Source organism: Pan troglodytes, chromosome 6 (genome assembly GCF_028858775.2).
Source record: "Pan troglodytes isolate AG18354 chromosome 6, NHGRI_mPanTro3-v2.0_pri, whole genome shotgun sequence".
In the NCBI taxonomy this organism is placed as follows: domain Eukaryota; kingdom Metazoa; phylum Chordata; class Mammalia; order Primates; family Hominidae; genus Pan; species Pan troglodytes.
Genome location: NC_072404.2, coordinates 136,902,416 through 136,916,010, shown reverse-complemented (window position 1 = coordinate 136,916,010; position 13,595 = coordinate 136,902,416). Strand labels below are relative to the sequence as shown.

General features: G+C 37.1%; 1 long non-coding RNA gene across 1 annotated transcript; it reads right to left on the bottom strand.

The window, feature by feature from the left end:
• Positions 1-1,305: 1,305 nt before the first annotated feature.
• Positions 1,306-11,609, bottom strand: LOC134810492 (uncharacterized). Its single transcript, XR_010158736.1, has 3 exons — positions 11,557-11,609; positions 6,516-6,647; positions 1,306-2,286 (listed from the first exon to the last, which is right to left on the bottom strand). It is a non-coding gene; the product is annotated as an uncharacterized LOC134810492 (long non-coding RNA).
• Positions 11,610-13,595: the final 1,986 nt, after the last annotated feature.

The following is a 13,595-nucleotide window of genomic DNA, read 5'->3' as shown; positions in this document are numbered from 1 at the left end:
AATTTAGCAAAGGAGAAACCTAGAAGTCCCCTTAACTGAATGATCTAATTTGGCATCATCAATAGTAGAAAACACTATTATGTGTCCCCTGAATTCGTACAATGGCAAGCAAACATCACCTATGTAGTCTTCTTGTCAAAAATATTTAACCGGCAAGGTGCAGTGGCTCATGTCCGCGATTACAGCACTTTGGGAGGCCAAGGCAGGAGGATCATTTGAGTCCAGGAGTTTGAGACAAGCCTAGGCACCATAGTGAGATCCTGTCTCTACAAAACATTTTAAAATTAGCTGGGCATGGTGGCACGCACGGGTGGTCCCAGCTACTTGGGAAGCTGAGGTGGGAGGATCGCTTGAGCTCAGGAGGTTGAGACTGGGGTGAGTTGTGTTTGCACCACTGCACTCTAGGCTGGGCAATAGAGGGAGACTTTGTCTAAAAAAAGAAAGAAAAGAAAAGAAGGAAGGAAGGAAAGAAGGAAAGAAAGAAAGAGAAAAAGAAAGAGAGAAAGAAAGAAAGAAAGAAAAAGAAAGAAAGGAAAGAGAGAGAGAGAAAGAAAGAAAAGAAAGAGAGAGAAAGAAAGAAAAGAAAGAAAGAAGAAAAGAAAAGTTTAACCAAAACCTAACCATGAAGGAACAATCACACAAATCCAGATGGTAGGACAATTCCATGAAAATGGTCTAGACTCTTCAAAAATGTCATTTTGTGAAAGACCAAAAAATGTTCAGGAAGGGGGATAGTTCTAGAAATATAATGATCAACTGCAAATCCTTGATTGGATTCTTTATTTTTTTAAAGAAAGATGTATATTTGGGGAAAATTGGAAAACTCTGAATAGGGTCTCCATGTTAAATACTATTTTTGTATCAGTGTTAAATTTGGGGGTAATAATAATAAGCATAGATGGTCTTTTAGTTTGTTTGTTCGTTTTAAAGATGGGGTCTTACTATATCACCCAAACTGGAGTGCAGCGGTGTGATCATGGTTCACTGTAAACCACAACTCCTGGGCTCAAATGATCTTCCAGACTCAGCCTCCCAAAGCGCTGGGATTACTGATATGAGCCACCAGGTCCAGCCAGTAGTTTTACATTTTAAATGATATTTATGCTGAAATACTTAGGGATAAAGGTTCATGATGTCTAGAACTAATTTTTAAATACGTAATTTTTTTAAAAATGTTAAATGATGTACATATATTTAAATCTATTTAGAGAGACAGAGATAAAGCAAATGTGTCAAAAATTTTTTAAATCCCAAAACCTTTTATTCACAACTTCGCTAGTCAGTTTATCACATTCTTTCTTTTTTTCAACTTTAGCATTACATATAAAACATATATTGTAAGAACATGCATTTTGGAATGCAATCTGGGTCCAAACTCTGTCTCTGTTCTTACTACGGGTTTAAACTTGGGTCAAGAACCATGGGGAGAAAAATAACATTAATATCTATTGCACAACTTGTGGAAATGATTCAAATAATAAATTACAGACACGAGAAACAGCACCATCAAGTCCTTGAGAGCCACGTATATACTCATTTTTTCATTATTGTGTCCTGAATGCTCAGCAAAGCAACTTAATAAGTCATCAAAAATATAGAGAGAATGAATTATTTTATGATCTATAGTATATCAAGTAGAAAGTGTCATGTTATATTAAGTGAAAAAGTTCCAAAACAGCATGTAGAGTAATGATTGCATTATGGAAACAAATAGAGAGATATATATATATTTTTTAAAATTCTGCAATCATTCTACCAAGCCCACCCTCACCTCACAATCCCTGCCATCTTTGCTTAGAGAGAGAGGGGGCCACAATTATCTGGTATACAGAGGGTGGAGTGATCAGCACCAAAGATCTTTGCCTAGAAACTGGAAAGTGTGACACATTGATATATGCATGTTGATTTATATCAGTCAATATTAAATATATAGCACCCAAATTTCCATATTCAGTCCTCATGCTTCATCTCCTCCATTTATCTGCTCTCCTGCTCCATAAGAATCTCAGGAGTTACTGCAGTTGTGTCTGGAGTTTGGGAGTTAGGGAGGAGGAAGTATACAGCCATTGGTCAAAAATGCTCTGCTTAATTCACTTCCCTCCCTGATCAATAGCTTTACATTTTTAAGAGAGGAGATTCTTGACTCAAAAGGGATGTTGGTACTTAGATTTTATTTCTTCAAGGAGATTGCACCTGTCTTCATTTGTCTCGAAGTGTTCATGATCTGTTGAACTCTGGGCTCTGATGATGTCCTCGAAAGCAGGCCAGTTTTCTTCCATGCACCCCCTGCAGCAGGAACAGGTTATGTTAATATGGGTTAATGCAAAGTCAAAAGAAGAGGAGAGAACAGAGATGAGAACAAGCAGTAACTGAACCAGTGTGGGGGAAAAAGGAAAAAAACAAACAGATGGGAGTAGGGATTGGGAAGATCTTCAATAAATATGTGAAACTGGCCTTCACCAACTTTTACATACTTTTCATGACATTATGTGAGCTGCTCTTAAAGAGCAAAGGGAAAGTGGCCACCACTAACTACTAGGGCTCCCTCTCTTGCTTTCTAATTTTATTTTTATTGCATTCAATAAAACATTAATCTCCTCACCCTCCAGTCCTATAGCTCAGTAAATACATTTAATTATTTTACCAGTCATGTCTGATAGTCATCTTCTTACTTTAAAATGAGATGCCCTATTAGTCAGGATTCAATGAGAGAAGCAAAACCAGTAGGAGATAGTTAAGAGATTGTTGCAAGGGATTGGCTTATGTGAATTCATGGGGCAAGCCATCAGGAAGGACAAATTAGAACACCTGGGATTTGGCTGAAGCTGTTCTACACTGGTGACGTTCAACTCCACTCTTAAGTCTTTTCAACTGATTAAATCAACCCCACCAAGATTATCTAGGATAATCTCCTTCACTACTTTAATCATATCTATAAAATACCTTCAAGGAACACCTGGATTAATATTTGGTTGAGTGAGGACTATAGCCTAGCTAAACAGACAAATCGGAAGGCCATCATTCATGCTTACATCACCATTTCTTGATTTATCCAGTTTCTATGTTGTCACTTCACTTATTATTAAGTTGAAGATTTAGACTGTTTACAGCCTCCACCCTCTCGCTGTCCCCCAGGAAACTCCCCGCAATATAGTTATAATGTATTTGGGGTGGATAAACCAATATTCAGTGTTTACATTGTTAAGTCTGCATAAATATTACTCACAGCAGAGACAAGTAATATACTACTGGGTTACCTTTCTTATATAACTGTTGATTTCCTGAAATTAATTCTCCTTCTGTGGTGTCTTTTAATTTCTTTGTGCCTATCACTAATTTTGTCCTAAACTTTTGCACAGAACTCTACAACTCCTTTTAATATATTTAAGCCCATGAAGCGATCTGTCAACTGGATTTCTTTCCTTGGAGACCTCTCCGTCCTCCTGCTCTGATCTGGAAGCATTGTTCTCTGAGCCTGCTGCAGGTGTGTGCTCCTGGAAGTTTCCTTCACCTTCAAAGTGAAAGTACCCTTTCCCTCTTTCTTATGTGGAATTCTCCTTCTCCTGGCTCCTGGATCTCCTTTGTTCTTGGCTTATTCCCTGATTAATCACCCTCCATAACTTCCTGAGAAAATAAAATATGTTGAAGAATCATTTTCACAAAGGCAAAATTATGACTTATGGACACATAAAATGAATACATGTCAAAGTCAGATGTCATGACCAGTGCAAAGATCATTTGAAAAGCTAGATATTAACAGGAGGATAACATTGCTGGGTTAAATGCAAAACTGGTTAATGCCCAATGCAGTTGTAAACCATAATTTTGAGGGTCACTTCTTCTACTGGGCAGGAAAGAGATTATTTATATCTCTATCAGAAAAATCTAATTATTAACATGTGACTTTACTAAGTCTGAAAACTTTATTCAGTAGTAAACCATGAATAAAATCAAAACTTTCCCTTACATCAATGTCTCACAATATCTTTTCATTTTCTTATCCCTAACAAGCCTTTTTAGACATATTTTCTAATTTCGATGTTTTAATACCACAGATTTATTGTATATTTGTTCATGTACTATATGTATTTCTATACTTATATGTAAAACTATTAAGCATAAAGCTTAGTGTTTTTATTCAATTCAGAGTTAAGAATAACTTTTAAGTTAACAATTAAATTAGCATTTTAAAATTTTCTGACTTTTAACTTTATAAGTGTATTTGATGGGTAACTTTTCATGTAACTTATTAAATAAATTGTAATTCTCAAATTACATATGCAAATTAGCAATTTATATAAATACGTGACAATATAATCAGACTATTAAAAATAATTAAATTTTTTTCAGCAAGAATAAAACTATTAAAAGTTGAATTAATTTTATAAAAATTATTTTCAGTGAAATTAGCTTTTAACTTTTGATTGATATAAGAAAATAACTTCCAGATATTCATTCAGATGATGTGGACATTTTGTCTTTTTAGGCTTGACATAATTAATGATGGCCTGAATAACTTTAGAAGAATCAAATAATAAAATATAAATTATTTTTACTTAATTCTCAAGGTCCAAGTCACACATGAAAACACTGATGATCAAACAATATCACATTTTCTGGACTTTATTTTCTGTGTCAATATTGAATTTATTTTATGTTTTGGTGTCTAAGAGCTCCTTCTTATTCTTTGCACATCCTTAAAAATAATATCATATTTTTGTTTCATGGATGGAATATCTTCTCTCATTCATCTAATGATATTAGTTATAATGGACTTTTTGTACAGTTCTTATATTGCCTGTTTTTACTGTGCTTTTTCTTTCTCATATTACAGACTTTCCAAAAACATCTGTTGATCATTGGTTGTCTGTTCATAATTAAGAGAGAAAAACTAAACGCAATTTGAAGATTTTATAACATGGACAGGAGGGCTTGGGAACTAGTGAAGATCCCCTATTTGGAGTGGGAAAAGATATTACCTTGGATTTGCCCAGTACAAGTTCCTAACATATTCTGAAACATTCCAGAAATAAGAGGCTGCCTCCATGAACATTTTTTTAGCCAGTACTCTTTACAGTAAAGTAAGTATTAGAACTGGATGTTTGTTGACAGTACTAGTCAATAACATACTTGAGCTGTTCTCTCTCAGGTCATTTGGGTTGTGATATGTGGTGTAGCAGGGAGAAGTGAAAAACTAGAGAATTAAAAATACCACAGGGTTGATCAACTCTACTACTTCAGTATGTTCAAGTAACAGTTTTTTTGTTGTTGTTGTTGACCAAGTAAAATGCCAAGGTCTTTATTATAGATTGAACTCTGTCCCTGCAAAAATTATGATCCTGATCCCCTAGTACCTCAGACTGTGACTGTATTTGAAGATAGGGCCTTTAAAGAGGTGATTAGTTAAAATGGAGGTTCTTAGAGCAGACTGTAATTCAATCTGTGTGGTGTCCTTATAAGAACAGGAAATTTGGACACACAAAGAAAAGACACCAAGTGCACGAGTACCCAGAAGGACAACCATGTGAAGAGGCAGTGAGAAGGTGCCACCTGCAAGCCCAGGAGAGAAGTTGCCACCTGCAAGCCCAGGAGAGAAGTTTTGGAAGAAACCACACCTGCTGACACCTTGGTCTCCAACTTCCAGTCCCAGAGTGAGAAGAAAATAAATTTCTGTTATTTTTACCACCCAGTCTGTGATCATTTGTTACGGCATGTCTAGCAAACTAATATAGTCTTCCAGTAGGCTTTATCTAATAATAACACCCCCTTCCCATTTAGCATGGAAGCCTGAATCAAAGGGGTTGTTGAGCTCATCCTGTTCATTTAAATGTAGCACGATCCATTGAGAAATGAACACAGATACCATCCTCAGGCAAAAGCATGTGCTTAGAAATGCCATCTGGCAGTCCTCCTGATATCCCCACTCTAATAAGAAAAGTATGTCAGGCTCTTAGATGCAATCAACAGGTGACTAAGAAAAAAAAAGTTTATTTAAAGCATATTTAAAAATCTCAAAATTGCTAGGAAGGCTAGCAAACCAGACTTCAGGCTAACTTTTCAGGACGAAAGCTCAAAACCTCATGACAGAATTGGCCTGATGAAAAAACCTGCTGTTGCTGCTGCCTTCCCACCTAGTACTAAAGGAAACTTGGCAGATGCCACCCCCTTGGTGCTACTTCTGTGCCAGGAACTCTGCCTCGAACCCTCTGGGAAACTGCCCTTCCACTGCCAAGACTGAAAGTTGAATACATCTGCTGTGGCAGCCTCCGCCAAAATGGAAGTTTCCCTCAAAGCCAATCCCCTCTCGTTGCTTCTGATACATGTAGCCTAGGCCCAGCGTCTGCATTTTATCTGCCGGCAAGCCTCAAAATTTGAGTTGTGACATAACAAAGAAGCAGGTCTCATTGTCTGGGAATTTATCCAAATACTGAGGGATCTTTCAAAGATGAAGGTTAACCTTTACAATTACAACATTATTAGAGACCAATTCAGACTTGCTGCTATGACTTACTAACCTTCATTTTCCTTTCAGCACTCAGTTTTGTATCTTCTCCTGGAATTTCAGCTTCTGTAACCCTAGATGAAATCCTCATTTCAACCCCTGGAGTGATGCTTATTGGCCAAAATAGCCTATCCAAGCTTTCTCTCTGTAGAAGCAAGAGATGGAATTAAGACAGGAACTTTGTCCCTGTGTCCCCACTGATGACCAATTTCAGATGACTTGTCTATGGTGTCTGTTAATGAAGCAATTTGTTGAAATCAATTAGATAAAACATAAAACAGCTGCTCAAGGAAGTAGATGCTGTTAATCTTAGGAAAAATATTATTTGTAAACTGACAATGATTCAGTATACAGGTTTCTTTTGTTTTTAGTTATTAATAGAATGATAGGGTGTGTTTTGACAATGGGACTGATATTAAATTAGATGTGCCACTTGGGAAAAAAGCCATATTTTCAGAAGTAAAAAATAGACAAGTTCATACTGATGGAATATGTCTAGCTCACAGTAATCTTTCGATGCCTTGTCCACATAACTATCTTTTGTATCTTCAAAAAAAAATTTGAGGACAATTTTGAGACCCTGGTGTCATCATTTGTTGCTTTAAACTTCACCACATTTCCTTTTGCTTCCATTTCTACCACACACCTATATGGGAAACCCAACTTATAATCCTTCTAAAGTATTACATCCCAATTTCTTAAACTCTCAAAAATCTTTTCTCTGACCACATCGTATTTTCCTCTCTCCTCTTCCTTTATTATATCTACTGAACTTATTTTCTCATTGCACTGTGACTTCTAAGCCCTATATATTTTTCCATTCTTCTATTACATCACCTTTTCTTAACTTAACTTGCCATCCAACTGGGCCAGAATCCCATGACCGCATCCCAAATTCTCACCATTAGGTAACTCTGCCTTTCTTTTGCTCAGCTTTCACATCAAGGCTGCCAAACTTCGTGAGAGAAAGTCATAACTAGTCATAACTAGTTAAGCATGTATCCTCTAACTTCAGATGTCTGCCATGCTCCCCCAATTCATATATATTATTTCATGTAAATGTCCTAATTTCATAAATTGTTCAAAAAACTTATTTCCTTAACCTGTCTCTACCTAACCTCTTACCTTTGCCAGATGAATATTTATCTTTTACTCAATTGAGCAATCATCCACACCAAACCCATGCTGCCTGCCTAGAGATGAAATGCTACAAATAATAAGGCATAAAGTGTGATTATATAAGATTATAACATGTTGTTCCCATGGCCACAGCCCTGATTTGGGTTCATATGCAGGGGCCAATTTGCCATGAAGCAAATAAGCTTTGAGGCCCTTCCTTTTTACCATCCCAAGATCTTGGAAGGTACCTGCATTAGTTTTTCTGTTGCTGTTTGATAAATTTCTTCACAGTTCAGCAACTTAAATAGCATAGGTTTTGTCTCTCAATTTCTTTGATTTGGAAATCAAGGTATGGCTTAGCTGGGCCCTCTGGTTCAAGTTTTCTCATAAGGCTTCAATCATGGAGTTGGCCAGAGCAGGAGTCTCATCTGAAGGTTTGACTTGGGAAGGACTGACTTCCAAATTTATGAGGTTGTGGACAAATTTTAAGTTCTTCAAGGGTTGTTGGTCTGGCAGCTTCCTGCTGTTAGCCAGAAGCCACCCTTAATTCCTTATCACAGGAGCCTCCATAATATGACAACTTGCTTTATCAAAGCCAGCAAGGAAGAGAATCAGCTAGCAAGACAGTAGTGACTTATATGTCTTCATCCCATCACGTTGCTCACATTCTGTTGGTTAGAGCAAGCCACTAGGCCAGGTTACATTCAAGAAGAAGAGCTTACACAATGGGCTAAATACCAGGAAGCAGGGATTTTTGGGACCCCGGGGCCCTAGCAAAATATTCGCTAGGTCATATAATTTAATAAATTTTCAAAAATAAGACATTTTATCTGCAAATGGTTAAGACCACTATCTCCAATTCCACTTTCCTTCTATAACATGTCCCCTAGGAGCACCCCACCCTCCCTTGTCAGGTGGCATTGGAATGATTACAGGAACTTTGTAATACAGATAAGACAGAATTGAGGTGGAGATACATTTAGTTTGGGTTTTGGGTTTTGTGCAATATGCTAAGTGGTTTGTAGTCACTTCTTTAGGTAGCTAATTTATTTCCAGTTACTCTGGTATAGGACTGGTTTTTAGAAATACACCAATTCCCTACAATGCTGACTCAACCAGCTTTGTGAGATAGAACAGAGGTCATACCTTTATATGAACATGTTCTCAGGCTTCCAGCACTGGCAGAGTTAGGGGATGAAACAAAATATTGAAAGGTATAGAGCCAGAAGCTTTTTTAAATGGGGTAAGTTCTTTCAATAATTAGCTGTGTATGGCTGGAAGTGGAAGAATCAGTTCTTGACAAGTTCTGTCTTGCCAAGAATACATTCAATAATTCAGCATCTGCAATCATAAACACGCCTTTTTTTTTCTTTTCTGATGGCTAATTTGTGATATAGAATTATTAGATTTCCTGGGCATAAAACAAGAGCAAGTAGGTCTCTGGGCAAAGTTGTATGTTTTATGTATTCAAACATACTAGAGGCCATCCTAGTGTGACATTAGCAGGAACAAGTTGTAAAATTGGAAGAAAGTTCCTAAACTATCAACTGTTTTTTAAACTATTACTAATCATACCACAGAAAAAAGTAAATCATCTTTCTGTTCTCCTTATAGAAACTTATCTCACATGTCATAGGAAGAGGCAATTAAATGAATACATAGCTAAAAAGTGTAAGAAATTAAAATGTTATAAAATGTGTCAGGTTGTTGATTAAAATATTCTGATTTCTTTTTAGTTTTGCTCATAATTATGGTATTTCTTAGCCTTTAAAATACGTAATTTTTTTCTTTAAAAAATTTAGTTTGAAACTCAATTTTGTATTCGTTTTTTTAAAGTGTCCAAACTGCATTAGCTTTGGGGCCCTACAAAACCTGTTTGGCCTGGGCAAGGGTAGCAGCTTCCTAAATAATCTTCCTCACTTCACTCACTTCTATTCAAACCCATATTACTCACAGGTTCCAAACAATCTTCCTAAGGAAACAGTCAGTGGTCTGTGAAAAAATCTTTACTGTCTCCCCATCATAAAAGTTACCTAAATTCTTCATCCTGATAAGTAAGGATCTCAGTCTAATTTTCATTTTTACTGTCAACAACTACCTATTTTAGTTTCAGTTTTCTCTGCCATGATAACTATTTGCAACAAAACTACTTGCTGTTATAGAGGCATCACTTTTGGTCATTTCTCTCATCATTTTCCCTTTATTATCATTTTTATTTCAAAATCATTTTTATTTGCTACCCATTCATTAAGAGCTATCTCAAATGTTGTTTCTCTCATAAACGTTTTTCCCTGCTCTCAGAGCATGATAGCTTCTCCTACCTTCTGCATGTTTATAGCATTTTTACTCCATTCTCACTGTTTTTGTATTTCACCACTGTGTATTGTACTTGTAACATTTTTTTAAAAAATATTCTTATTCTCCTTATAAATCTTGAATTCTATGAAAGCAAATATTGCTTCTTTTTCATCATAACCTCTCTAGCACCTCTTAAGCTGTACTGGTAGAACAGTAAACATTATTATCTATACATAATTGAATGAATGGATAATGCAACCCTTGAATAATAAATGAATTCATTCATTTATTTCTTCATAATAAACAAATATTTATTGAGGCCATACTGTGTGCCAATACCTGTGGTCATTGCTGAGAATCTAAAAACATGCAAAAAAACCAAAACAAAACAAAACAAAAATCAAAAATGTGCTCCTTGCCTATAGGAGGTAACATTCTAGTCAGGCAGACAAACATTAATGCAAGAATCACACTAGCTAATATAAAATTTCATCCTTAACAGGGCCTATGTAGTAAAGGTGCATAGAACTGACTGTGTACAGTACGTATGATTTTAACCATTCAGGACAATTTCATGTACATTTCCCACGATGAACCAGAGATACCATTTCATTTTTAAAAGTCTTCTGTAAGGAAGTAACTAAATTATATTTGATTTTATTTAACTATTTCCATAATGTATAATTCCTTAACTAATGCATTATTTCATTTCGAAAACTTTACAAGATTAGAACAATGGTTTGTCTCATTTCTTAAAAATCGGCATGTTTTTGGTGCTGCTTTCTGAGGGCATGAGTGAAATTGAGAAGGCCAAAGCTTAGTCCTTTTTTCTGGGTATAATGCTCCCTTTATGTGCATTGTGGCTGTTGATAGCTGAGCTGATCCTGTCTGTAGTGTTCTTTCTTAGTCTGTCAGCTGCTGACCAATGTCTTTGCTTCCACGAAGTATCTTGTCCTGCAACCTGCATTGTAGATGGTCTGCCTGCTGCAGAGGTTTCTCACATTAGGTTATGTAATCAACTGAATTCTGTACACCCAAAAAAGATTTGCTGCAGTCCTCACTCCCCAAATCTCAAATGTAGCCTTATTTGGAGACAGGGTCTTTACAGAGGTAATCAAGTTAAAATGAGGTCATTAGGGTAGGTCTCCATCCAGCATGACTGCTGTCCTTTAAAAAAGAGGATATTTGTGAAACAGAGACAGACATTTACAGAGAAAAGAGGATGTGAAGACACAGAGAGAATGCCGTCTACATGCAAAGAATGCCGGAGGCTGCCAGAAGCTAAGAGAGAGGCACAGCCCTCAGAATGAACCAACCCTGCAGAAACCTTAATCTCAGCCTTCTGCCCTCCAGGACTGTGGGACAATACATTTCTGTCATGTAAGCCACTTAGTTTGTGGCACTTTGTTATGGCAGCCCTTGAAAACCAATACATGGTATATTGTCATAGCAAAATTTGTGCAAAACGAATATCTCCAGGATTTTTATCCTCGAGGATTTTTCTCTCTCTAGGATTACTTACATTTAAGCCTGAATGCAAATTTGGAAACAGCACGTAGTTTTTAAACAGTATATGGTCATTAAAATATAAGAACCAAAAGCTCTATTGGTATCAACATTTCTTTTCTGGGACTTACTTAACTTCACCAGGCGAATCTGGCTGGCACTTCCTCTTCTCTGTGCTGCTACCCTGAGGGCAGAATGAAAGAATCCAAAAATGCTTTTCAGCTCAGGATGAAAGGGGAATGTGCAAGGAGCACAATGTAGTTTTATATAAAAGTCTCTTAATGCTTGGGTTGCTACCATATTTACTTTAGGGATTAAAGAAACCATTGTATGTCCTGGCTCGGTGCAGAAGGCATTTTAAAATTCACCCAAATGGCTGTTCCTGTGAAGGACTGCCTGCAAAATAAATAGCTTCTGTTGCTTTCACAACGGGACAGCAGTAGGATGCTTTCCCCATCTGGTTTAAAAGGGTGAAGGAAAGGCATACAACATATATCTGCTGAATAAAAGAAGTTGTTATGTTTATTTAATCTACATGGGTAGAAATAATTTTTATAGGTTAAATAATATTCTTTCAAGAAATACTTTTTGAGCACCTATAATGTATTAAGTGTTGAGAATACACAGGTGAGCAAAAATATGCAGAGTCCCTCTCTGAGTGAGTTGGCAGGATATTGAAGGAAATAGATAGTGAGCACACAGCAAATTGCAACATGTATAAATGTAAAATTCCAACTGTTACAAGTTCTATTAAAAAGCAGTACATGTTGCAATGATAGTTAGTAATGGAATTTAATTTAACCAAGGAGATCAGGGAAATCTTTTATAGAGTTTGTACTTCTTTTCCCTACCCAACATCTGAGCTCCCTTCAAATGTTTGGAGAATTTGCTACATGATAAGCCTTGGCGGAGTCATAAAATGCCTCCCACTCTAGCAATCTAGAGGCTGAAAATGTCAGATACTTGCCTTCCCCGCTTCCCTTGTAACTAGGATGCAATAGGGTGTCTCTCTCTCTCTCTCTCTCTCCCCCCCCTCCCTCTCTCCCTCTTCCTCTCCCTCTCCCTTTCCCTCTCCCTCTCCCCTCTCTCTCCACCCCAATCTTTCCCTCTCACATTGATGTGATGCAGAAGTGGCAGTGGTACAAACTCTACCATGCAGTGCTTAATGATGATGGTAGAGGTTTCTTCTCCAGACCAGGTCTAAGAGTGGTTAGCATGTTATTCCTAAATACTAGGACTTGGTTCTCCAGACTGCATAACCATTCCATCTGTGAGGTATCAATATACTTTTAATACATTATTTTTTCTGCTTAGGTCAGAAAATGCTTCTATTGCTTATAGATACAAACCTTGAATAATACAATTCTCCCTAAGGGTCACTTGAGCTGAGATTTGCAAGATGAATAGGAGTTAATTAGAGAAGAGGAAAAGCAAAGCTGTTCCAAACAGAAAGAAAATCATGGTGAGCGTGACGGTAAGGGCAGCAGTTTTGAGAATGAGGAGGAGCCAATGGTATGACTGAAATTGGACAGGTAGGTAGGCAGATCATGAAGGGGAAATCATTGGGCTAAAACGATTTTAATATAAATGGAAGAAAATTGTGAGACTTCAGTAACATTTAGGAGGTATTGTAGAGCTGCCCAGGACAGGTTGATAGCTTTAATGGCAGAAGGTGATGGAGGGAAGTATGAAGGCTTGCACAACAAATTGGATGGCAATGTCATTCATTGAGATAGAAAACACTACAAACAGAACAGATTTAGGCATTATTAGGCAGGCAGGAAAATCACGGCTTTGCCAAAGAAACATGAATTGTAAGTAATTTTAAAGGTATCCTGTAGGAAATGTCAAGTGGGTAGATAAGTCTATCAGTCTATATAGTACAGAGGAGAGGTCAGGGTAGATATATAAATTTGGGAATCATTGCTATACATGTGGTAATTGAAGCTTAGATAAGCTCCCTTAGGGAGAGAATATGCAGTGAGAGAAGGAAGAGCCTGGAGCCAAGCCTTGATGGTGCCCACAGAATATGGGTTGGGTAGAGAAGGAGGCAGCAAAGAAGCAGCTAGAGGAATGTGAGGAAAAGCATGAGACTGTCTGGTTATGGAAGCCAAGGGAAAGTGTGATAGCGAGGAACAGTGGGGTCTGCTTAGCTGGTTAGAATGCTCTT